Below are 27025 nucleotides of genomic sequence, written 5' to 3' on the forward strand. Positions count from 1 at the left end.
GGGCAGAACCGTCCCCTAACCTTTGCTCTGCCACTTTCTAGCTGTGGGATCTGGGGTGCATTCCTTAATCTCTCTGAGTCTGTTTCTTCGTCTAGAAATCAAGAATAACCACACCTGCCTCCCCACGATATTTACCAGGCAAATGGAACAGCCTGGCTTATGGCAGGTGCTCAGTGAATGTTCACACTTTTTCTTCCTCCCTCCCCTCTTCCAGGCCCACGGCCTTGATGATGTCAAGAACGTTTTGTAAATATTACAAATATGATGCGTCACTGTGATTATTACTTATTAAGATCACTTTGTTTCCTGATTTGGGTGATTCATCTCAACCAAAAAAAAAGATTTGTGCTGTTCTGGCTAACAAAAACTTTGCAAAACAATGAGTGCTTCATTTCTGCAGCCTATTCTGTGCCGGTCACGATGTCTGTCTACACTGGCATCAGTTTCAGGTAATCACTGAGATTTCTGAAACTTTTTTGTTTGCGTATTTGTTTTAGGGCAGATCGAGTGTGACTTAGGTAATATGATTGCATTCTCAGGAATTCACAGAGATGAAAACACAGATCTGAGATCGTGCCAGAACGAGTAAGAAGTTCCCAATGCATAAGAGTAGAGCACGAGAACGCTAAAACGTTCAGAGTCTGCATCTTGTGTCGATGAGGAACTCAGAAGGGTTCTCCTTTCTGGGCTTTTTTGACCCATCCAAGACGATAAAGCAGCTTCTCGATCCTCTCTCCCCAATCTTATCTTGCTTCTTTTGCCTCCTTTTTATCATCACCAAATACTTTGAGCAGCTGTAGGTGTTATGGGTTAAATAGTTTCTGGGTGGTGGGCCATTTGGCCAGAGGGCATCCGAGCATCACTTGTGGTCAGCACTTTTTGGCTCATGCGCGTTAGCAGTTTGGGACGTCACATGGAATCTCCGAGGACAGATGAGGTGGGAGAAGAGGCCATACGTTTGGGCTTTCGTGCATGTCATGGTGGGGCTAAGTTGGAAACGTGGCAATGAGGGAAGATTTCCTAGAGAGACCGATAGTGCCCAGGATCCTGTGCCGGCAATGGCTGCCACTTTCTGGCTGTGTGATCACGGGTAAGTGGCTTCAGCTCTCTGTGCTTCAGTGTTTTCGACTGTGAATAGAGGATGCTGATGCCTTCTTTGCAGGGGAATTGTAAGGATTAAGTCAGTATATATCAAGCACTAACTACAGCGAACAGCTTCCCAACCGTCATGCAAGGCACCCAGGCTTCCCATGGCTGATAGACCTGTTGACTCCGGGCACCTGGCTGCCAGCATCCCCATCTGCTCACCCTTAAATGTGCCTAAAACATTTTCTAAGGAGGCCGGGATATGACCAAGCCTGAAGGGCGCTATGGGGACCGGTTCTCTAGGCCGGAGGGTGTGGGTGACTTGGCAGATGAACGCATTGAGGCAGCCAGATGAGGCCACCATTAAGAGTCTGTGTTTGGTCCATTGACATCGGAGTGTTTTGAGCGTTTGTTTGATCTGGGGGCCGCAGAAGTATTTGACACTTGTGAGCACACCTAAGACCGAAATCAGCTGAAGTGATTTGAGCCTCTTCTATTATCAAGAGTTGGAACAGAATGTGAATCAACAGTGTGAAAAATGATTCTTTAGCGTAAACACTTGGACCAGGGGCTAAATTCCTACTCCCTCCTTCCTTCCATCTCTCAGATAAGTTAAAAGCCATCACACCTTAGACGGTGTGATTTTGTGGAACAGCTGGCTCCGCGCTGCCCTGTCTGGCACGCGACCAGTGATGCTAGGGATTTGGGGATTCTGATCAAATGCGCCCAGGGAAACAGGAAGCCGGGGGGTCGCTCATCGTGGAAGTTGGGGGTGGGCACATGTGGTTCCTTACACTGATCTATCTTCGCGTAGGTTTGACAGTTCCCATAATTAAGTTATTAAACATTTGTTCAGCTAACTAAAAACCCTTATTATATAGGGTAAAGGATGAGAGAGAATTGTGATGAACTCTGTTATTTATACTCTTACAAAATTTTCTAAACGACACGGAAGGTCTCTGTGCTCCAGTCACTTGTTTCTTGTTGCCTGGTTTCTCTCTTTTCTTTCCTTTTGAGAATAATTTACCGAAGGCAACAAATCATGAGTTAAGGTTCACGGATACCAGTTAGTAATAAGAACGGCAGCAGCAAATACTTATACGCTTACACTAGCTATATGACAGGCACTCTTTCAAGCACCACAACCTATTATCCCCGTTTTATGGACGGGGAGACAGAGGAACTCATCCAAGTCCACACCGCCGGTAAGTGGCAGAATCAGGAGGCAAACCCAGGCCACCTGTTTCCACAGTCCACACTCTTTGACGATACAGGGTTGCACCAAAATTTAGCATTGGCTCTAGTATTTGCCCCAAATCTGCACTGTGGCTTTGACTTTGACAGAGGAGCCACACGCCTGCCCTCCACACATCATTTCTGACATCCCTGACCTTGTGTGTAATCACAAAGGCGGCCACCGTGACCCATGAGCTTAATGTCAGGAATATAAGTAAGACAATTAGAATGCTGTGTTAGTATTGATACACTCCCTTTCAAAATATGCATATTTTTAAAAAATTTTTTTAACGTTTTTTATGTATTTTTGAGACAGGGAGAGACAGAGCATGAACAGGGGAGGGTCAGAGAGAGGGAGACACAGAATCCGAAACAGGCTCCAGGCTCCGAGCTGTCAGCACAGAGCCCGACACGGGGCTCGAACTCACGGACCACAAAATCATGACCTGAGCCGAAGTCGGCCGCTTAACCGACTGAGCCACCCAGGCGCCCCAAAACATGCGTATTTTAGATGCTCCTTGAGGAAAATATCTTCTAGGTGCTCTTTATCTTAAAATTCTGTCAGCTGAACCATCAATGCATAATGGTTGTTGCAAGAAAAAGATGCTGTAGTAATTGATGACGTGAGATGTTAATTTTATGCGCAAAAATGATGACACTCGAAAAATAAAAAAATAGGGAAGTAGGTCGACACTGAACGTGAACAGGGGACGTGTGTTGGCTAGATAACTTTAAAAAGAGCGTTGTGGCAACAAGGTCTATAAAAATGTAAATAACTGTACAAAACAGAGCAAGAGAGATTAGATTGTTTTGCGGTTCTCATCGTGGGATCGCTTTGGCGACTTGCATTCATAACATTAAGCAAAATATTTAAGGACCATAATTTATAGTAAAATCCATCTAGGTGATGAGCCTTTCAAGAGAAGCCCCACTTGGGAAGTCTCCACGTCTTGTAGGGTGAATTACCAGCCTAACAGCCAAGTTTCACCAGGAGAAAAAGTCTCTAAACTCATGTATAATATATTAATGATAACTTATCTTGTCTCCAGGCATAGCTGAGAATATAAAAAGTGTGAATAAATGAACACGGTGTTGGAGAGAAGAGAAACATTATGTGCTATTCTATTGGCAACGGGAGGTGAGCACTTTATTTATTTATTTATTTATTTATTTATATTTGACAGAGAGAGAGAGAGAACACACATGAGCAGGGGAGAGGGGCAGAAGGAGAAAGAGAGAATCCCAAGCAGGCTCCACGTCCAATGCAGAGCTCAGTGTGGGGCTTGATCCCGTGAACCCGGGACCATGACGTGAGCTGAAACCAAAAGTCAGAGGCTCAACCGACTGAGCCACCCAGGCACCCGTGAGCACCTTTTTTTAATATTGTAACTGTGCCTATGAAAGAGATACCGTTGGCATCCCTGAGAGACTTTTCCACACTGTAATGTTAAACCTTTAAAATATGGCTATCAAATTTTAAAAGCTCTCATTCTTGAATGTTTGAAGTAAAATTTCAGATATTCTGTTATATCCTCGAAGTTTATTTTATGGAAGTTATTTATGCCAGGTCAAATATTGGTTTTGATGACCGGACCCTCAAGATCTGGCCAAATTGTATTCACTGAACCTTTAGGAGCAAACGTTTCTGTAAAACAGGAATGAGATGTAACATTATCTTAAAAATTATGAAACTTAGTGGAGAATTGCAAGACAAAAGTTATAGAAGAAAATGTACTCATTAGAATAGCGAATAGGGAATAACTAAATCCAAGGTAGGAAGGTAAAGAGCATGGGCCCACGGATGACCACAACATGAGTAACAGTTGACATTACAAACAATAACAACCAGTATGATTTGGAGAGTAATCATATTACCCGTGTATTGCATCAGTCAAACACTTATGAAATGTGATACCCAGCGAGAGTTGACAATGACATATAGACACTGGACAGGGTGTAGATTGACCATAGATTTTTTTTCTTTTCTTTTCTTTCTTTTTTTTTTTCTTTCTTTCTTTCTTTTTTTTTTTTGTGAGTAGTTAAGCGAACCAGAGTGGTTTTGTTAATAAAACAGTTGACTAAGAGGCATCTTGATTACTTTATCAAGAATGTGAAGGGTTTTTAATGGAAGAATGCAAACATATGACCTCCATATCTATGGAGGTCTGAAAAAGAAGAAAGACTTTTGAATAAAATTATGCTTCTTGGGGCGCCTGGGTGGCTCAGTCAGTTAAGCATTCCAACCTTGGTTTTGGATCAGGTCATGATCTTATGGTTCGTGAGTTTGAGCCCCGCATCAGGCCTCATGCTGGCTCCCTCCCTCTCTCTCTGCTGCTACCCCTGCTCTCTCTCTCTCAAAATAAATAAATTAATTAATAAAAGTATGCCTCTTAAGGAAGTTTTGAAGGTTCAAAGCCTCCAGAAATCGATTAATCTGAAGATAGTGAGTTTAGATTATTTGTCAGACACTGTGTTAGGGACTGGGGGCACATGGGCAAGTGGACATAACACTCGGTGAGAACCCAAAGAGGATTCTTGTCCTCACCATCAGCGCAAAGCCCGATGCAAGGATTGAACCCACAGGCCATGAGATCATGACCTGAGCCAAAATCAGGAGTTAGACCCGAAGAGCCACCCAGTTGCCCCCCTCTCTTTCTGAGATCTTTGATGAATATTGCCAAGTATCTTTCCAGAAATATCCTGCCAGTGTGTTTCCTCCCATATCCTTATCCACAAGGGCTCTTATATTTAAACATTGTAAATATGATTGTCCAAAAAAAAAATCTTATTTTAATTTGAATATCTTTGATCATTAATGTGATGAAACACATCTTGGTAACCTATCAGTCATTTTTAGAAAGCTACCTAGCCACAGTCTTTGTCTGTTTTTCTATTGGAGAATTAATCTTTTTTTATTGATTTAAAAGGCCTCTTTATATAATTTAACCTATAACTTTTTTTAATGTTTGCAGAAAATATGCTTGTTATCAGTCTTTTAACTTTGATTATGGCATTTTTGCATTCAGAAGTATAAATACTTATATATGCAAACCTCAGGATGTTTAAATTTTATTTATTTTTTTTCAAATCTCAGGATTTTAAAAATTATGGTTCTTGCTATGCTATAGAAAGCTCTTTCTCTAGGGGTGGCTGGGTGGCTCAGTCGGTTGAGCGCCCGACTTCAGCTCAGGTCATGATCTCACACTCCATGAGTTCGAGCCCCATGTCGGGTTCTGTGCTGACAGCTCAGAACGTGGAACCTGCTTCAGATTCTGTGTCTCCCCCCTCTCTCTGCCCCTCCCCTGCTCATGCTCTGTCTCTCTCTGTCTCAAAAATAAATAAAAACATTAAAAAATCTCTTTCTCATGCTGATATGATGACAATATTTACTTATGCATTCATCAAATATTATATTTTTAAACATTAACTCTTTTATCCTTTTGCTGTTTGTGTGTGTGTGTGTGTAAAATATGAGGTAGGATCTAGCTTTTTTTCCTCTCCTTTTTCTGAATCATGAACGAGGCGTCTCAAAACTATTGATTGAATAATATTTTTAAGAAGATTTAGCATGCTATCTTTTCTCGTCTACTCAATTCCCATGTTTACTTGGGTCTGCTTCTGAGCCTTCTCTTCTGTGTTACCTGTTATTTACTGTGGCTTAACCCCAGGTTTTAAGACCCCAAGCTTTAAAAATTAAGAGGACAAATTCCCTCTTAATATTACTTTCCATAAAATAAAAATTAAAAAAGTTTTGGCTATTCTTCCTACTTTTGCTCCAAACAAGTTTTATAATCGTTTCATCAATTTTTAAAAACAAAACAAAACAAGAAATCCTAATGGGACTTTGGGTTACTTGTGTTGTGTTTGTAGGCTAATTTTCGCAAGAAACGACAGCTGTTATTAGTGTAGTCCGGTTCTGTGCAGGAAGTGGGTCCCTCAACTAAAGCGGGAAATTTCAGCAGGATTTACCTGCCATGGGGACGTGCACCGGGGCTAGGTGCTGAAGCAGGGTGGTGGGAGGGGAGGGCTGGCTGAGGCCACCGCAGGCTCTAAAGAGACAATAGCTGTGCGGAGAAGCCAGAAGCCCCAAGGCAGGAGCTGTAACCTTTGGTCACTGGGCTCCTGCACAAACTGCTCTCTGGCCAAACCCAACAGAAGCCAGAGGGCAAAGGATCAGCAGGATGGGGGAAATGGGGAGACGGAGCCTTAGAGGCAAAGGACACAGGACCAGTCTTGCAATGTCAGGCCATTTGCACATATTTAAAAGTGAGGGGAGAATGTTAAAAACAAAAGGTTGTTAAAAGAATGTTAAAAACAAAAAGATTTACCCATTGTAAGGGAGACTGCATTCCCAGGATCCCACAACTTAGCCTTGGGCTGGGGGCTCTCGTCTGGGCTTTTCTCTCCCTCATCATGTCTACCTTCCCTGCTTAGGGTGGCCAAATTTAACACATGGAAAAGCAGGACACCCAGTTAAATGTGGATCTCAGATAAACTCTGGATAGTTCCTTAGTAGAAGAATATTCTTTGCAATATTTTATCTGGCAGTCCGGTCCCTCCTGGACTGGGCTCATGAGAGCAGGTACCTTGTCCCTAGTCCCAGGACAGAACCCAGGACATACTGGGCCCTCAAGTGAATGGAATCTTGAACAAAGTTTCAAAGCCACAAGGTTGGGTTACTGGGCATTTAATTTAGATCCAGTCAAAAATGGGGGAAGGGGATATTTTAAAGCTGCATTGTCATTTTTCTTTAGCAGTCCAGGGGGATGATGGGAGAGGGGGTGCGAGGGGTGGAAGCAATCTCTCCAGGAAGACTGAAGCCACCTGGGACCCGACCCTGCTTCCCGCAGCCACAGTGGATGCCCCTTCTGCTGAGCCCATCTGACTCCCCGAAAGGCCCCGAGTGGCCCTTCTCTGCTAGTCACCTGCATCCTGGACAGCTTCCGTGCCAGGGGACTCCAGGGCTGCGTGGGGGTTTAGAGGGGCCTAGCATCGCCCCAGATGCATTTGTTGGGTTATTTCAGCAGAAAGTCAGGAGGAGGGGGAGTCATTGGTGGGTAATTCTGGACGTGCCTCTCACCTGTGTCCTTAAAAACCATCACTGTGGATGACTAGGGCCTCCACGGAAGCCCACGCAGCGGAAGGCTGGACCTGAGAATCCCTGAGGTTTCTTCCTCCCGTGATTACTATCTTGGAAGAGAGGCAGCACGGGGTTCACCCCGCCGGTTGTTCTGAATATAGCATCTGATGGGCCTAAATCACAGTTCGAACACCCTTCTATGGCCAAGGCGCGGCTCTTCCCTCTGGATCTGTGAATAGCCAGGATGTGTTCTAATTTCAAAAGAAAACAGAGAACCTGGTTGGGAATTAGGGAGAAAAACTCATCACACCTCGACAAACAACTCAGAGCAGATGGTCCACGGAGAGCCAAGACCCATCACGCTATGCTCATATGGAAAAGCCAAAACGTTGTGCAGAGAATTATGACGAACCGGTAGACCGGCTCCCCTGAGAACTGGACAAGAGGAAATTAGTGAAAATCGCAACAGGAAGTTTACATTATAGTAAAAAAAAAAAAAAAAAAGAATCCATTCACAGGAAGTGGTCCTTGATATCATTGGCCCTGGGAGGACGTACCTGTTTTGGTACCTGTTCCCCCAGTGACATAGACATCCTAGCGAGCCCATCTTGTGTGGGGTCAAACCACCAGGCTCTGAAGTCCAGATAGATCAAAACCTCTTCGAACCCTGTTTGTGAAGCCGCCTCTCCGATGAAACATGACGACAGATACCTGAACCCTTGCCTGAACAAACTTGGCTCAGGCACCCTGCCTGGTGTTGCTTCTCGAAAAGGCTACCCTGGCATTTATTAGGCATTACATCATGGTCTCTTTTATGAGCTGAAATTATGAAATATCAAGAAACAAGGAATTAAATATATGGACTGGGGTTGGTGAGACATTTAGCTAGTGACTTGACTTCCGATGATGACAGAAGTGGGCTTACCCCCCCGGCCCCTTCCTTGTTTGGACAGTGACTGGGCCATTAGAGTTGTTTTTGAAGCAAACCAGAAACAGAATCCATTGCTGTTTGTGGCCATACCAAAAAGCATAGGTCTTGGGCTGGGAAACGAGGCGTCTCAGAGGCAGCACCCGATTTGGGAGTGTGTTTTAAGTTGGGGTAAGCTTTGGAACAGTCACAAAAAATAAATGTATATTCTAAAAGCCACACCGTAAGTTTCTCGACCCTTTCCATCAGGAACATGGAAATACAGAGCTGTTCAGAACCGGACTCTAGTTCCGAGAGGGGCAGGTTTTTAGCAGAGCCTTAGGAGAGATCCTGAGGCCCTTTGCCTCTGACATTGGGGCACCCGGAGGAGGGACCCCAAACTGCCCTAGGGTCCTGATCATGCCCTTTCTCGTCTTCTGCTGTTATTCCAAATACGGGAGATGAGCATCAGAATGTCTTTTGGAATAACTGAATTACTCAGAAATGAGAAAAAACCCTTTAATGGACTAGGCGTCTATTATACTCCCCCTGCCAGGCATCCAGTCACACGCAAGGCACCACAAGGGGGAAAATCGATGTCCAGGTAGGACAGGCGCCTGCTTCCAAGGACTTTTGATAAAGCTGGAGGCTGAGACAAATACTTGTGAAAAAATCAGAGACGGGAGAGAGTGGATTGAGGTAGAGTGTATTCTTGGATTACATGCGGGAGAGTGGCCATGTTACAGGGACGCGGGGCGGGCCGCAAATGTCTCTGAACAGCAGGTGCACAGACTGGGGGTGGGGGGATGAGCCCGGGCAGGAGGCCACCCGGTGAGGTTCTGAGCGCTGGAACAGAAAAGGAGATGGAGAGGAACAGGTCAAAGGAAGACAGAGTGAGACCTGGCTGCAGCTTGGATGAAGGGAAGAAGAGAGGGAGCTGGAGCCTGGGGGAGCCATGCTGCCCATCCCCCCGGGAAAGTAGGGCCACTGGGAAGGAGGGGGAGGGGTGACTGGGGCTGGGCATCGTAGTTAACAGTGGGAGTGTCCTGTGCCAAGCAATTCTGCCTGCAGGACTGGCATGCTTGACCCGGGCAGAGAGGAGGACTTGGGAGCCATCCTCTGGAGATGAAAAGAGGAAGTCTGGAGAAGGAAGGAGCTCCAAGGACCCAGGCTTTCTCTTTCTTCTCTCTGATTCTCCTTCCCTTCCTCCTTCCTTCTTCTTTCCTTCCTTCCTCCCTTCCTCCCTTCATCCCTCCCTTCCCTCCATCCCTACCTCCATCCTCTGCCTCCTTTCTTCCTTTCCTCTGTCCTTCCCTCTCTCTCTCCCTCCATCCCTCTCTCTACTCCCTTCTTTCATTTGGTGCCCTCCATTCTCATCCTTTTTCCCCCTGCACCCTCTCCTTCCTGCAGGCAATCCCTCCAACGTATTTGATGGGGACTGTTTGGTTTTTATAGTTTGCTGTACTGCTGTTTACGTTCATATGTTCTTGGTAACTTTGAATTTTTGAATAATTTCAAATTTGCTGAAGAGTTACAAGAGTACAAGGAACTCTCACATACCCTTTACCCAGATTCACTCGTTCACACTTTGCCTGTTTGCCGTACCATCGTCTGTCTCTCTTTCCAGCTCTCTCCACTCACACAGCCACACATACACGCGTATATACACACACACACACACACAGACGCACAGGTGCATATTGTCTCTGAACCCTCTGAAAGTAGGTAGGTGGGAGGCACTGTGCCCTGTATACTTCAGTGTGTGTTTCCTAATAACTAAAGCATTCTCGCACACAACCACAGCACGATGATCAAAATCAAGAAACTTGACGTACACAGAAAGCTAGTATCCAATCCACAGTCCGTATTCGAATTTCATCCATTGTCCCCATATCGTCTTTTGTAGCTTCCTGTGTCCGGGACCGAACCGAGGACGGAGGACAGCCCTGGGTCCTCTCGCTCACCTTGCTTGCACACACACCTTGCTCGCCTGGCCTCCTTCTGTCCGGCGGTCACCTCCCCACCGCCCCTCCTGCGCTGGGCCGGGGGCCCTTCTCACACGCTTCCTTCTGTACCCCCATAGGGCCACCTGTTTGTCCACAACCCCCTTCACCGCCCTGCCCTCTGCTAGACGTGCTCTGCAGGGACACGGGCTGGAGGCTGGCGACCTCGGGCACTTCTGTTCATCTGTTCATCTGGGAAACCCGATGATGCGGGCACCCATTTCACCGGGTTTTCTGAGGACCAGCCGGGTCTGTGTTGAGGATCAGATGAGTCCAAATCTGCACGCCGGACGCTGCGTGGCACCCAAGGGGGAGCTCGGTGACCTCCGTCCCCTTTATATTTCAGCGTCACCAGGGTGACCGCCGTCTAGCCCGGCACCCGGCACATAGCAGGTAGTCAATAAAATACTTGCTGGAGACTGAGTCCAGGCTGGGGAAACAACGCTGAGTAGTGAGTGGCCCAGGTGGTGGAAGCACCCAGAGAAAAGGGAAGGCTCCCCAGAGAGCGTTTGGAGCTGACCTGGCCCCTCGCCAAGCCCCTGGGTTCTGCAATCCCACAGTTAGGGGTGCGCGGCACCCTCGAGGGGAGTCCCCCCGTGGGTTCGACTTCCCTGTCAGTGTTTTCTGACAGCAGGTGGGGAGAGGCGCTGGGGGCCCGCGTAAAAGGCTCTGGTCGTGGGAGCTGCAGGTTTCTCGTGCAAGAAAGTGACAGGTGGGTAAAAGAATGACTTGGAGGGGCAGACAGCCCTGCGTCCCCCTGGGGCTCCCGTGACTTAGGATCTGGGAGCTGGGTGAGTGAGGAGGGGACCCCGGGGCCAACACGGGCAGCGAGATGGCGGAGCCAGGGCTCCGGGTGGAGGGAGGGTCCGGGACGGCCGTCTGGACGCTGAGTCAGTCAGTGTCCCTTGGTGATTCAGGAAGGAGTTCGTGCCCTTGTTAAACCAGCAGCTGTGACCCTGGAAGGGCAGAGCACAGAGGTTCAAGGCCAGAACCTTTGGCCCCTCCGCCAGGTGCAGGGAGGAAGGCAGCAGCAGGTGAGCTGGACGCTGCTGTCCTCCAGAAGCCTTGGGAGGTCGGCTCTAGAGGCAGTGGCCCCCGGAGCCATGTCAGGAGGCCTCAGGGACCCCGCTTTTTGGGTTGCCTGATTGCAAGGGATGTAGGACCCACCTAGAGGGAGGCATCGGGGCCGGCTCATATTGAAAACACAAGGTTTTCTTTCTGAGCCCTGAAGAATCCAGGCGGGGGGGGGGGGGGGGCCCTGCCCGCCAGGCCTGGGCCCAGCTCCCACCCCAAGCCTGACTCCGTGGGGCACCGCTGGGAGCCGGCCTGCCCGGGAGGCGTACTCTGGGCCGTCCCTGGAGACCCGGAGAGGGAGTGAGCACGTGGCCTCCTGAGCCCTGGGGGTCTTAGCTGCTGTGACCTGGTGAGGATTAAGTCCAGACCCACCGCCTGGGCGTTTGCCTAAAGGCAGACCGTTTCCTTCCCAAACCCCTGGTTGATTTTGAGAGGTCTGAGCCTCATCCAGCCAGGACCCCTGGGGAGGGTGGGGCTAAGAAGCTTTTTTGTTTTAGGCTCGAGGAGGGAGACGGATCGGATGGTCCCACGGTGAGGGAAGGGGGCTCAGCCCAAGGGACAGCGCGAGGTGGCAGGAGGCTCCCACAGGCATGGGGACTTGGCGGGCTCTGGGAGTGGTACTCCCACTGCACCTGCCCGGCCAGATGACGTTTGGCTTCGAAACATAATGTGACGGGTCTACCACCAAGAGCTGTGGACCCAAGTCACCCACGGGGAGTCCCAGCCCGTGCCCTGAGTTTTCACTGATTTATGCTTGAAATGCTCAAGTCATTTTTTTCTAGCATTTTAAATGTTCTGTGCGTTTCTTTCTTTCTTTCTTTTTTTTTTTTTATGAAAAACTACAAACACACAAGCATAGACCCGGTGCCCACCCAACTTCTGCAGGTGCCAGCCTATGGATGAACTTGTTCCCACCATGGCCCCTTTGCATCTTTCTCCTCTGTTATTATTTCTTGTATGGACGCTTTTCCAAGTTTTTTAATGTTTGTTTATTTTTAAGACACACACACACACACACACACACACACGCACACACAGAATCCGAAGCAGGCTCCAGGCTCTGAGCTGTCAGCGCAGAGCCCGACGCGGGGCTCGAACTCACGAACCGCGACATCATGACCTGAGCCGAAGTCGGACGCTCCACCGACTGAGCCCCCCAGGGGCCCCGTGTACGTACACTTTCCAACGAGGTCTAACGTTACAGAAAAGTGCACAAGTCGTACATCTACAGCGTGATGAACTTTTGCCTCCTCTGGTACCTTTTGAGGCCACCTTGTCATATGATTTCATCTGTATATTTCGCCCTGAATACGCCTTTTTCTTGTGGTGGAAAGCACGTAGCCTTGGACTTACCATCTGAGTCATTCCTAAGTCTGTGGTTCGGTAAGCGTTCGGTGTACTCACGGGCTTGTGCAACAGGTCTCCGGAACTTTCGCATCCTGCAATACTAAAAAGCTCTATTTCAAATCATTTGAAATGGTTTGAATCATTCAGTCGCTGGAGAGCTGAGCTGTCAAATCTGCAGAGGAAAAGATGTCTGCATTCGTCTGCCCTCCTGGCACATGCCACGAAGGCGGGAAAGGGACACGCGGGTCGTGATCGCACAACTGACGCCAGAAAGGCTCTGCAAACAGGAGGTCTGCCACGAGTCACCTGCTCCTGGGGCACACCCCCTTGGATGCACAGTGATTACGGGGTGGACGGCACGTATTAAGTGAGGTCAGGTCACGTCTCCGCAGCAGCCCTTGTGATTATCATCTTTGCACATTCGGTCTCACGGCAGTCTGACAGCACATTCTGGGTCTGGAAAAAAAAATGGAGGAAAAGGTTGTTTTCGTGCATTTCTAAAGGAAGCACAGAGGAGCGAGGCACTTTTTGCCGGTTTTCAAATTCAACTGGAAGGTCTGACTCCCCCCACCCCCCCCACCCCATCTGTGCTTAGCTGTGGGAATGGCTGGGGGAGGGGGGGCGGTGGCTGTAATGCCTCAACCCGATTCTTCCATTATTATTTACATTCTATGTCCTCTCTTTCAAGAATATTTTTTTGACATTTGCCTTCTGGCACAGCCGGGACCAGTGAGTGGGAGTTGCAGGGAGGTGGACAGGGCTGAACATAAGGAAGAATGTTCTTAGTCAGAGCAGTCCAAAAATGGAATGGCCTGACTCAGAAGGCAGAGTGTCCTCAGCCTGGATGAGGTCCTGGTGAGGTCCCTTCAGGGGAGCGCCGCCCGGGGCTGGGAGGGATGTGTGCAGGAGCCGGTGACAACCACCCGGTGTGGGCACCTGAGCACCTACTATGCGCCAGCTCCGTGCCAGGTGCTTCCATGTGGACGGACTCGTTTCATCTGCAAATGGCCCGATGGGACGGGTACAGCTATCACCTAGTACTCCCTCCACTTACAGACGAGGAAGATGAGACACCCAGAGGCTCCGGGACCTGCCCAAGTGGATGTGGCTGGGAAGTGAGGGAGGCAGCCTCAGAGCCAGGCGGGCACGAGTCTTTCAGATGTCCAGGGGGTTACGTGCCCCGGCTCAGTGACCAGCTGTTGTGTGCTAAAAGGAGCTTGCGAGGCGGTTGAGTCAGCCTAAAACATTCTGGTAGAAGTCAGGAGGGCCGCTAGATCGCAGAGTCAAGGCCCCATCAGTCAACAAGTAACCGGCGCTGGGTTTGCTCAGGACAGAGGGCCAGGGGAACGTGTCGCTCCGGGGCCCAGGTTCCCAGCCTTGGCCTCCACTTGGGTCTGCCTCCCTTGGGCCCGCCCCCGTCTCTGAACTGGCTCCTTGCTTGTTCCTTCTAGCCTACCCTCCAGTTTCAGGAGTCCATTCCAGACTTTCAAGGCTTTGCCTTGGTCACCAGCCCAGGACAATGCCTTAGGGACAGCGGCAAGAAGGCGAGCCTTGGAACCCGGGGTTGGGAGAATCTGGGGAATGGCCACCCTTGGGAGAAGTTGTTTGCATTCTCTGCATTTTCCGTAGATGCCTGTTTCGTGAGATTGCGGTGCAGGTCACAAAATGCTAACTCGGGAAATCACAGACGACGGTTGGCCGACTTTCCCACCCGCAGACCGAGGGTCCCACCCCACGCGTGGCCCTCTGGCATTCCGCCGGTAAGGGTGCCTTCTGCAAAAAGACACATCGCAGCCAAGTCCGAAGAAGAATGTTCTTTCATCTGCCCCGTGGTGGGAATAGTGACCAGGGCTGACGCACCGGGCTGTAGACGGGTCGAGCTAAGCGATTCCTGTGAACAGTGCTCCGAGTCGGAAAACGTGGTACCGCTCAGCTCGGGGACCCGCTGTTTATAAAATGAGGAACACCTAGAACATCCCTGAAACTCCTTCTAGCTGTAAAACATTCTGATCCATGATCGAGGGAAAGAGGAAAGCCCCTGGGTGTCTCATTTTCGTCATCTGTAAGATGGAGGAAATACTAGGTGATAACTGTACCCGGCCCATCGGGCCATTTGCAGATGAAATGTATCTGTAAAAAACCAAGAAGACTTTATAATGGGCCAAGGAAGCACACAGAAGTACTTGCTTCCTTATTCAGCCCCAAATTGCGGCAAGTTCAGTCTCTAGCAATCACACTGTACATTCTAGTTCGCATATACTTTTATGTGTCGAAGGCTCCCACAAGGGCCATTTGCTAATGCCCGACAAGAGATTCCAAACAGGTGAACTGGCCTAGAGGCTGCAACTTTACCCCAGGGGCCTGGCAGTCTTAGGCATTTACGTAACAATTAGCTACGAGTGAAATCTTTCTCGCATGATACCCATGGTTGTGCTTTCCTTGAAACAGTTCTATGAAACAGGTCGAGATCTTTTCTTCTGACTTTGCGCCTGGGAAAACTCGTGGACCAGAAGGTTTAGTTGCTTTTCCAGAATGTGTCAATAGGGAGAGCAGCTTGGGCCTGGAACTGGCTAGATCCTGGCTAAGTAGACCTTGGGGTCTCTACCACTCACACCTTTGAGGAGAAGAGAGTCGCCTCTTGCTTTCCGTCAGGTATTTGCCCCAGACTGCTGTACCTGCTATGAGATTGCAGGTTAATGAAGGCCAGACGGGAAGCTTCTGTCTTCTATTCTTTCAAGAGACCCTGGACCTGTATCCCAGCTTTGTTCGGAGTCAAGGAGGAAATTCCTTCATCGCTAACTTCACTGTCTGAGCCTGAACCAGAAGGAATAACAACATGTGCGATTTTAACTGTTTTCAGCATCTGTTATGACACAATCCGTGAAGCCTTTTGTTAATTTTCCTGACGATTACCTCCCGCTCATATACTTTCCCCACAGCTGTCTGGCCCTTTTCCTGGGCCAGCCTGACACTCTAAAGTAACAGGATTTCTGAAATCCCAACTGCGCTCCGTCGCCAAAGACGACTTTGCTCACTGGGGCCCGGCGAGTTGTTTTAAAACACCGGCCCATCCCAGGTAACAAGGCAAAGAGCTACGACTCTCTCACAACCGAGGGTAATTCATCAACTTGGAGGGGGCCAGATAGAAACGGCGAGATCCTCAACTTCCTCAAAACCCCTTTCTAGCCCTCCAAACGAAAAGTCTCAAGTGCAGAAACATATTTGTCACAACGTGGAAATCTCGCGAGCCATCACCGCGGATCCCCGTGTGGACACTAACTTTCTGTCCCAAATTGTAAAATGTATCGGCACGTGCAGTAAGGCGATACCACGGTTTCTTAGAACCCGCGTCCCGCTTTAGGGAGAAGTAATACAAGTAAGGCAGGGAATTTTGAGCATGAGTCTCCTTCTTATGGGCGGAAAAACCGTCTGCCACAGATTTGGGTAGAGGGAAAAGGTCCCTGACGTTTGGACGGACCGAGTTCCTCATCTGCAGCCCGGAAGAGGTTTTGCCCGGACGGCGGTGGGGATGCAGTTAGTGTTCCCAAGAACTCCTTGGTGGAGATTTTTACGTCTGGGACACGCCTCTCCCAGGTGACTGTGTACTTACGTGCTGATCTGGAGGAGGACACGTCAGCCACCGATCCGGAACCCCCTTGTGCCCTTTCTAGACGTACTTCTGTGGTATTTTGGAGAACAGTAACTATATGTAGGCTCTGCCGTGCACCCCTGGTGTAGCTGTGCGTCAGCAGCCCACGGTAGGCTCTGGGGTCAACACGATGTTGGCTCATCTGGGATACGACGGCACGTGAAGCTTTGTGTTTCGATCCACCTCTCCACGAGAAAGCCTTCTAAAGGGAGCAACAGTTATGGCACGTTGTCACAGAGAGGGTCTCAGTAATTTTTATGTTTATTTTTTTTTAATTTTTTTTTAATATTTACTTATTTTTGAGACAGGGAGAGACAGAGCATGAACGGAGGAGGGTCAGAGAGAGGGAGACACAGAATCTGAAACAGGCTCCAGGCTCTGAGCCGTCAGCACAGAGCCCGACGCGGGGCTCGAACTCACGGACCGTAAGATCATGACCTGAGCCGAAGTCGGATGCTTAACCGACTGAGCCACCCAGGCGCCCCTAATTTTTTTGTTTCTGATTTGACTTTGCCTTCACCGCCCACCAAGCCCAGGATCCGAGATGCCGTGAAATTTCTCACACGGTAAAGCTGGATCATGGAATGGCACGTCAAACCTAAGTCCTTTTCCATTGTTTTTCCACCACCGAGAATTATTTAAAAAGATCTCTGTGGCCAGGACAGTAGGGATCCTGCATTATCTATCGCAAGGTCAGGAAGAAAATTATTAAGAAGTTCAAGCCCAGGGGCGCCTGGGTGGCTCCGTTGGTTAAGCGCCCAACTCTCGGTTTCCACTCGGGTCATGATCTCGAGGTTCGTGGGTTCAAGCACCATGTCGGGCTCCCTGCTGACAGTGCAGAGCCTGCTTGGGATTCTCTCTCTCTCTCTCTCTCTCTCTCTCTCTCTCCACCCCCCACTCCCTCTCTCTGCCTTTCCCCCCTGCTTGCTTTCTCTCTCTTTCTCTCAAAATAAATAAATAAACTTAAAAAAAAAGTTCAAGATCATGATCACGGAAAAGTAAACCCCATGCACAGGTCCCCTCTGAGCACAGGGCCCTGTGTGTTTCACTGCCACATGACCAGGAAGCAGGACGTGGCCAGAGGTGCAATGGCCCTGGGGGATGACAGGCTCAGGTCAGCTGGGGATGCCTTGAGTGTGTCTGCCTTTCTTCCCAAAAGCCTTTGGCTACAGCTTTTCCTGGAGGACCTCCAGCTCCTGTCCATCACGACCCGGGCCATGACAGATTTGGGGTGGACTCTGTCTCAGCCATCCTTGGTCTGTGTAGCCCCAAGCCCTTGGCCTCTGGCCTCCACGCCACTGCCTTGTATTCATATCCAAGGGGCTTTAAGGCCCCCACCACGAGGGTGGGTGATCCAGAAGGGCCGCATGGGCAAGAATCGTGGCGTCACGGAGCAGGGAGAGTTTCTGTGATCGTCAGCTTACGAGATGTTGGGATACGCTGGGGGCACAGGGTGGCACCCACCTGCCTCCTCCCTGGATCCGCATCACTAACTAGGTTTTGTTCGGTGGAATCTTAAGGATTCTTTGGAGCCAGGGCTGCCTTGGTGGGTGTGAGGTTCTTATCTGCAACCTTGGGAAATCCGAGTTTTCTCTCTTCCAGGTGAGTAAATATATGTTTGGACATATAAGTTTGCAAACCGAAATACCGTGGGAGGTGTCCACGGCTCAGCATTGCTTTTGGCTATTGGCCTTGGACCAGTGACTACCGACGGGTTGGCAGGATGCGGGTGGGGCGCCTGTGGACTGCGGGTCAGAGGAGGCCCCTGAAAAACTCAGAGCCTGTGCAGGAAAGGCTGGCAACTGGTCCCGTCTCATGGCTCATTAGCCCCGTAGCCAGGCGCCCGGAGGTGGGTGGGAAGGAACAGGTGGCTGCCCTTCTGGAAGGTCATAAAACCCCTGCAAAGCATGTGCTTCGTTTTCAGGGACAGTTGCCAAATTCTTGCCCTTGAAATAATTTTCCAGGTCTCTCTGCTAGAAGAAGGCTTAATTTGGAGAATGAAGGAGGGAGGAACCAAGTGAGAATAAACCTTCACGTTTTCCAAAAAAAAAAAAAAAAAAAAAAGGAGAGGGATCATTTACAGGAACCCGTTCTAAGGACAGACTCCCCCCCGCCCACACACACACACACACACACACAAACCCCCAGTTCTGCAAAGCAAATAATCAGAACCATGACTGAATTCACGGGGGTTTGGTCAGGCACATCCAGATAGCTCAGAGCTCCCAGGAACGCGATGTGGACCCAGGGCCACCCATTCCAGCTTTGAGAAAACTATACGGTGTTTACTGGGTTCGTCCCCACACGGCCGGGGACCACGGCAGCCCCCCCCCCCCGCCCCCATGCGGGGACGCGCCCTCTCGGCAATCACTTTCCACCAGCCCGTCCCCAGGAGCACCACTCGGGCTCGGCGGTTAATCTGTCGACAGCCAGGGGAACGAACACACTGAGTCATCTGCCTCCTTTTCAACCAAGACGGATTTCTGGGAATGTGAAGAACACTGAAGCGACGTGACATTCCTTAGCTTGTAGCAGGAAGGCAACTCCCCGCTTCCTTTCTAGACGGGTTGCCTCATCTTTCTGAACAGGACGAAACAGATTTCCTTGAAACTTACATGCCTCTGGGAAAGAAAGGCAGGAGAGCGCGGCCGGGCGCCACCCCTCCCTTTGTGGGGCCACTCGGTGACCCTGCCCCAGAGCAAGGGTGGGCAAGCACTGTCCCCTCCGCCGTCCCGCCTTCGCCTGGGTGAGAAAGACGCACACGATGTGCACCCCGTGCCCGCCGCGCGCACGGTCACGGGCACTGGTCACAGCACAGTCGCTACACGTGTGCGGGGCATCTAGGGACACATCAGCCCTGGTGAGGGGCATGGCAGCCGGTTCCAGGCTCCGTCCTTTTCAGAATAAGTCACAGGACAGGTAAATGATCACCTTTGGCCCGTGGGTGAACTTGTGTACATCCAAATCCCAGAGGAATGTTATTTATTAACAGTGCCGTTAACAAACAAATATTGCGGGTTTGTGGCGGGAGCCGGGCGGGGGGGACAGGGGTGGTGGGCGCAGAGGTGAGCAGAGAAGGGCATCTGTTGTCCCAAAGGGCCCAGCGTTGGGGTGGACTGCACCGTCCACGTCATGAAGTGGAGGGCACACCACGTGTGGGGCTCAGGGGAGGGGGGTAGAATGTTCCAGGAGTGGGTCAGAGGAGACTGATTCCAGGAGGCACGTTTGAGCCAGACTGGGGGCGCTGGGGACCGGTGTCTGTCCCAGCGGTGGGGCCACCGCAGAGAAGTGGGCAAGGGAGAGGACAGACAGACGGAAGGTGGACCCAGAGGCGGGCGCTGGAAGCCAGGCTGGGGTGGGGTGCAGGCAGGGTTTGCCCAGGCTGCAAACAGACACGGGACAGTGGAAACCGGCTTAGAACAATTCAGGATTTAGTGGGCGGAGGAACTTGTGACTAGTTTGGTTGGGACCCAGTGAAAACCTGACACTGGGGTTGCCTGGGTGGCTCCATTGGTTAAGCATCCGACTCTCGATTTTGCCTCAGGTCACGACCTCGCGGTTTCTGAGTTCGAGGTTGGCGTCGGATTCTGCACTGACTGTGTCGAACCTGCTTGGAATTCTCTCTCTCTCTCTCTCTCTCTCAAAATAAATAACCTTAAAAATTTTTTAAAAAGACCATCAAAGAAGCAGGCAGAGACTTATATATAAAGATGTCGAAAGCAGGAGATTAGAGAAAAACTGGAAATACTTCAATTGTCCCATAACAAGGGATTGAGATAAATTTGGGCTCAGCCATACAGCTAAATTCAACACCAGGTAGCAGCAAAAAGGCTCTTGCAGATTGACAGGAACCTGCGAAGACTATTCATGACGCATCCGTGCACAAGGAAAATACACTTTCGGTAAAAACGCGTTTATGTGAGTACATTCATTAACTACTCAGCTTTTTAGAGAAGGGACAATCCAAAGAATTATTCCATTTTAATTGTGATGAGCGATCACTGGAAGAGTGTGTGCTCAGTGTGTGTGATGGGGAAGAGACCTGACCAATTAGCACTTGCGGGGTAAGTAAGAATACACAGCAAAATGCTTTGTGACTTTAATTTTTCTTTTTTTTTTTTAACTTTTTTAAACATTTATTTATTTATGAGAGACCAAGAGTGCGAGCAGGGTAGGGGCAAACAGAGAGAGAGAGACACAAAATTGAAGCAGGCTCCAGGCTCCGAGCTGTCAGCACAGAGCCCGACGCGGGGCTCGAACTCACAGACTGTGAGATCGTGACCTGAGCTGAAGTCGGACGCCCAGCCGACTGAGCCCCCCAGGCGCCCCTAATTTTTCTTTTTAATTAGCTGTGCGTCCTAGGTTACTTGGGGGAGAAATATTTACTTTTCAATAATTTTTAAAATGAAAAGGAAAGAAGCAAGTGTGAAAGTAAGAAAAAGGAAGGAATGTGTGTGTTCAAGGACTCACGGAAGAGAGACCTTCCAGAAGACGGTCAACTGCATGGCTACTCTGAAAGACCCAACAGGATGAAGACCAAGAGAAAGAAAGGAGGAAGCCACCGATGACCTCGCCTTTCTTTGGGGAAACGTTTATTTATCACCGTTTATCTCCAGCCACCTTTGTCTCTCAGCCCAGACCCACATTTTCCATGGCCTCCTCCTGAACGTCATTGCCTTGCTATTCCTTGGCTAGTTCAAGCTTAGCATACCCCAAACAGAGCTCCACCCCTTCACTCCAGCGCCCCCAGCCCCTGATCAGACAGATAGACACCAGACTCATTCACCTGTTTTCTCCATCCTCCTTGGTTACGTCACCATCCACCCTCATCCACTGAGTAGCATTCCAGAATCTTCCCTTCCTCTCCCGGTGCACGCTTAGATGACCCTTTAAATATCTCTTTGGCTAATCTCTCCTCTCTAACCTCGAGGCTACAGCCTTAGGCCTTCCTCATCTCTTATCTAGACCAGCTCACCACCACCTTACCCCTGGTCCTCCCACTCTTAACCCCCCCTCCACACCTTCACACACTCTGAATGCCTTTGGACCATTTGACTGACACATAACACCCCATTCCCATTCTCCCCAGAAAAAAAGTCTTCCTTCTTTAAAATATCGCAAATAATAAGACAGTGAACATCTGTGTCGATACGGCTCACTTTAATCATTCAGATTATTTCCTAGAGATAAATTCCCAGGGTTGAAGGCTAGGGGATATTGGTATCTATCAACACTTTCACACATCTGAAACTGAACACGAACACACCTCCCACCTGCCCGCCCCCCCTTTTGGTCTCCATCTTACGTGTCTTTTTTTAAAAAAACTTAATTTTTGTGCCATGACTCTGCTTGAATTTTTTCTTCTCTTTTAAATCAGGTCCCAGTGATCTTTTTATCGAGACAAACTATTTTGGTTTTAAAGCAGTATGTGTCGAGGCCCCTTCCTCCCCCCTTTCTTTGTTTGTGTTTTGGTTTTGCTTTTGCACACACACTGCTTCGGGTTATAAGAACTTTTTTCTAACTGGCAGGCATCTCACGACTTCTGTCATGTGGCAACTTCTCCCCAGGGAGCTCTTTTAAAAAGCAGGGCAGGAGTGGGTGGGAAGTTGGGCCTACTTTCTTCCAGGTGCTCCAAGGTGATAGTAAAAGAAAAAAAAAAAAATGAAGAGAAAGCCATCTGTGTTGTGGTGGGCACTTCAGGCTCCAGGCTCCGAGCTGTCAGCACAGAGTCCGACAAGGGGCTGGAACTCACAACCGCGGGATCATGACGTGAGCTGAAGTCAGACGCTTAACCGACTGAGCCACGCAGGCGCCCCATCCATTTTTTCTTTCTTTCTTTTTCTTTTTCTTTTTCTTTCCTTCCTTCCTTCTTTCTTTCTTCTTTCTTTCTTTCTTTCTTTCTTTCTTTCTTTCATAAAGAAAAATTTAGTAGGCAAGGTCTCTGGATCTGGAGATACGGAAGCTCTCCCTTGAATAGTTTGGGGCAGCCTTTGGACTGCCCTGGAATTTGCACAAGGATAAAACAATAGCTGAATAACTGGTTTCCTCTCCTTTTGTGGGATTGATTAGCATTACTCAGGAATCTTATCCAAGGATGTCAGTGCCATGGGTGCTTATAAATGCTGGACTGATCCTATATGGTCTCTTAATGTTGGGCTAGCGGAGAGATTCCAAAAGAACTTGGGTCATTCGTATAAACCACTGGCTTCTAATAGGACTCACCACCTCTAAGTTAAATAGGCATTTTTAGCAATACAAGCTGCCCTCAAATCAGGAATAGTCTGGGAATGTTGCTCGAATGCCTTTATCAACTCCTTTCTGTTTTCCAAGTCTCTGACCCGCTTCCTCATCCGCACAGATGACCCAGAGATGGTAAAGGAATGTCTCCGACTTCGGATACAAACACTCTTGTCCCCTCCCACTTACCTTGTTATCTGCTCAGTAAAGGTTCTTGGAAGGAACTCTGACCCTCATGCCCCAGAGCTTTTGCACATGCTACTGACTCTGTCCATGTGCTCTCCACCCCCACCCCTTCCTTCCTTCCAGTTTCAGTTCCTGTAGTCCCTTCCTCAAAGCCTTCCTTTACTGCTCCCGGTGGGTCAAAGCCCCCCTTGTGGGTCTTCCTGGTACTGTGTACCTCTCCACATACGTGCCATGTCAGACTTGTGTGTTTACTTGTTCACTGTCGGTCTCTCCAATGGGACCGGGTGTGAAGGAAGCAGGGCCAGTGTCCATGATTCTCTCCGGGAATTATTATTACCCAAAGAGTGATGAAGGCCAACGTGATGAGCCCCACCATGAGCGTTATCTGCAAAGCCAGAGACAAGACGTAGCTTTAGAGCACCTGGGAGGTAGGAGGTCACACTGATCACCACGCAGGTCCTGTGTTGTGATTCCTCTATTCCAGGGGTGTAACGACTGAGTATCGATACGTAAGAGAAAAGGAGACGGCAGCTACCCACAGAGAAGCACTCTCAGCAAGGCCTGTGGGCCACCCACGAAACACAGACCCACCACTTCTGGCTCCGTGACCATCACCCCGCTCGAGGCCCCTGTCAGTTCTCCGGAGGAGGACCGTTCAAAGATCTTCTCATCATGTGCCTCGTTTCCACTCTGGCTCTACCAAACCCACCTCCTATGCAGCGGCTGGAACAATCGTCTCACAATCTAAGTAGAATTGCATCACCGCCCCACTCATAACAGAGTGAGACCTATCTCTCTGCCCGTTGGAACGGGCCCCAGCCCCTGGCTATGTCGCCTGCTTTGACTTGCCTTCTTACCTCTCTCCAGCCCCAGCCGCTCCGCCTCCCTGGCTGCTTTGGGGGAACCTCAGACACTCCAGCCCTGGGCTCGGTCTTCCGGGCTGCCCCTTCCCTTGTAGAGGTCTCCACCGAATGGTCACCTGCTCAGAGAGGCTTTCCCTGGTCCTCACGCATGCGCTTGTCCTATTTATTTCATGCCGTTCCTAGCTTTCGTCTCGGTCTGCGCTGTTGTTGACTTGCGTGTCGATGTGTTTCCTACCCGTCTCCTCCTCCCAGGACGCACGTGGCAAGAGCCCTCTTAGGACATGCCGATGTGCTCGGTACCTGAACAAGGGAACAGGTTTGCCGCCTGGAGGCACAAACACACTCTGAATTATCGGGATTGAGTGGCAGAGAAATACAGCATGTTAGGGTTGCCAGGGTTTCAGGACTCATCTGATCCCATGTAATCTTCCTGAGGTGGGCATCCAGACTCTGCCTGACCTCTTACAGGGCTTGAGAGCTACTTACCACGCAGTGGACCCAGGGGGATAACCGAGCACTGCCAACGAGGTGACATTATGTCATTTTCACGAGCTCCCTTAAAACTCCCACTCTGCCTGACCACTTAGCATAACATTGATCAAGCCTGTACTTGGGAGATCGCGGAGGGGAGAGACAGACACGCAAAGAAAATAATCTAAGTCCGGGCCCCAAGTGTGAGGACTTTGGTAGAACATTCCTTAGAAGGTCTCCATTCTACCTAAGCCCCTTCCTAGCCGTCTCCATGTTGCTGAGACACCTGTGCAGATTAAAAGGATTGATGTTGGGACAATGGCCATCATAGAGCCTGGCACACACTAAGTGCCCAATAAATGTTTGCCTCGGGTCTCTCACAGAGCCCGTGACTATGGGGGAGGAGGGCACGGGCCTACCTGGCTCAAAACTACATTTCCCAGCCTGCCCGGCAGCCGGTGGGGCTGTCTGACCAAGCTCCTGCCAGTGTCCGCTGGGGTCAGGTATGCACTTACTGGTAGGGCCTTAAAACACCGGCGTGGCCCCTCACCTCCCCTTCCCCTTCTCTGGGCCGACAAGCTTGTCAGGGACCCAGCTGCAACCAGTGATGAGTCCAATGTCCTGAAACGGGACAGGAAGGCAAAGAGTGAGACAGGGGAGCAGAGCCTCCTTGCCAGCCACTCGGCCTGGCTGTTGCAGGAAAAACGGAGAGATCCGTCTCTCAGTTAAGCCGGTGCATCGGAGGCCTATTTGTTACAACGGCCTTGTCCACATCCGTGCTGAGACAATGGGTAGGTGAGGGGCTCTGGGAAGCCGAGTCTGCAGGAAGGGAGGAGGGAGGGGGTGGGGGGAGGCCACAGAATTCAAAGGTGAGGGGGATTCTGTCGGAGCGCCCAGCGGAGGGAGGTGGGAGAGGGCGTGGGTCAGAGGCCAGGACTCGGGTTTTATGACTTGTCTGGGGCATAGCAGTGAGTGGGAGAACGGTATTCGGGCATCACTTCCTGGAAAGCCGTGGACATTCTGGTAGAAGGGGGACCCAGGCTGAAGATTCGGTGACAGCTGACTTCCTGGGAGCCCATGGCCTCCTCCAGAGATAGTCTGCAAAATGACACAGAAAGCTGGACCCTGGAGAGACCCACCTCTGAGAAGTGAGAGACAGAGAGGCAGAGGCAGAGACCAAGAGGCAGAAAGGTCAAGCCCAATGAACCCTGCCAGGCCACCGGACTGGGCATCTCCTGCGAGGTCACTGGGCATCCCCCAAAAGTCTTTCTTTTGTTAGCTCTGCCTTTAATGTCCTTGGCCTTGGTGAAAACACAGCCGAGTATTTAGGGAGAGGGAGACACGAGGTCTGCAATTTACTTGCAAATGGTTTGGGAAGAAACATCTAGAGAGACAGACGATGATGAAGGAAATGCTACCACATGGTCAGGAGAGGGGAATCTGGTCGAAGGGCTGGGGGGGGCTCTTTGTAATATTCTTGAGGCTTCTTTAAGTTTAAAATGATATAAAGATCTCCTTGTTTTAAAAAGAACACGTTGAGGAGAGAGCAGGGCGCAAGCCGACCGAGCTTCAGAGAGTGTACCCAGGGGGGGGAGGAAGGGGGGCGGCCCACCCCTGGAGGGTGGGACTTTGTGGAAGATGGGGAGGGGGAGAAGGAGTAGGTGTTTGAGCATATTTTATGGCTGAAACAACTGTCTGGACACGGAAGGCGAGGGCTGGGATGGAAGGGAGGGGGACCGACAGGGGGAGGGGCAGAGTGGGGGCAGGGAGGGGAAGGGGCGAGGGGAGGAGGGGGAGGGGTGGATGAAGAAGGAGGGAAGGGGGAGAGGGGCCAAAGGGGGCAGGGACCCAAACGGAAGGGGGAGAGGGGCCAAAGGGGGCAGGGACCCAAACGCCGTGAAAATTTGGATCAGGCCTGGAGGTCGGCCTTGGGGTGGAGTGGGGCCACTCTTGGGAGAGAGGCTGCCCCCTTGACCATGCCCTCCCCCCTCCCGGAAGAAGCCAGGGCCCTTTTAAGTCGCAGCCCCGCGGTGAGTCATGCCCCCCCCCCCCAACGTCCCCCTTCCCCCCCCTCCGCTCCACCCCCGCACCACTTCCCCGGCTGCACCCCACTGAGCGCCCCCCCATCGGCCCATCCACCCCCCCTCCCCCAGCAGCGCCCCCCTCCCCTGCCCCGCCCCTCCCCTCCCTGCAGCGCAGGGCTGGGGGCCCGCGGCGGGCCCATTCCTTTCCCCTGAGCCAGGCGTCTTCGCGCGGTTATCAAAGTTATTTTTACGCGTTGAGAATTTTTCAAGTGAGCACTTGTGCGGTGGCACCTTCTCCTTGTCGCGCTTGGGCCTTGAAGAAATTCAGCGGCTTATTTATAGCGGGTGTTTATTTTCACTCCGCGCCCGAACTTGATCGGGAGTGAACCCTGGCTTTCTTGCCACCTGACCCGGTGACAGGGTTTGGTTGACCTTCCAGCAGTGTCTGTGACCTGGGGATGGGGGGGGGAGGGGGTTGTCCCTGGGGGCCCGGAAAGAAACATCGACCCGAGTTCAATCCTGGGCTTGGTGGAGGGGGGCGGGCGAAGAGCGAGGTCGTGGCTGGCACTTAATTTCTACAAGGCGTCCTCCCCCTGGACCCCCACTCGGGGTGCGGAGCACGCCCACCTTCATCCGCCCTTAGGTGATGTACCCCCGTGAGGTCAGAGCAATATTCGACTCCGGGAAAGATTTCGCTTTTGAGTCACCCTCAGGCTCAGACTTTTGCATCCACTAAACTTGTCCTGTTTTGGGGGGGCTCAGGGCGACGACAGGGATCCCCACTTGACAGAGACAGAGTCCAGCCGTTTGCTAAGTGGCACCCAGGTAACCCCCAGTAAGGTGGGATGCTGGGACGGGGCCC

At 50.5% G+C, this 27025-nt stretch overlaps 1 long non-coding RNA gene across 2 annotated transcripts; it reads left to right on the top strand.

The window, feature by feature from the left end:
- The first annotated feature begins 937 nt into the window (after positions 1–937).
- On the top strand, positions 938–25513 carry LOC122479893. Of its 2 annotated transcripts, XR_006296464.1 has the most exons (4): positions 938–1090; positions 3372–3460; positions 17903–17984; positions 23290–25513. It is a non-coding gene; the product is annotated as an uncharacterized LOC122479893 (long non-coding RNA). The 2 variants fall into 2 exon arrangements; XR_006296465.1 differs by lacking the exon at positions 17903–17984 and having other exon boundaries at positions 939–1090.
- The last annotated feature ends 1512 nt before the right edge of the window (positions 25514–27025 follow it).

Source organism: Prionailurus bengalensis, chromosome C1 (assembly GCF_016509475.1).
Source record: "Prionailurus bengalensis isolate Pbe53 chromosome C1, Fcat_Pben_1.1_paternal_pri, whole genome shotgun sequence".
NCBI lineage: Eukaryota > Metazoa > Chordata > Mammalia > Carnivora > Felidae > Prionailurus > Prionailurus bengalensis.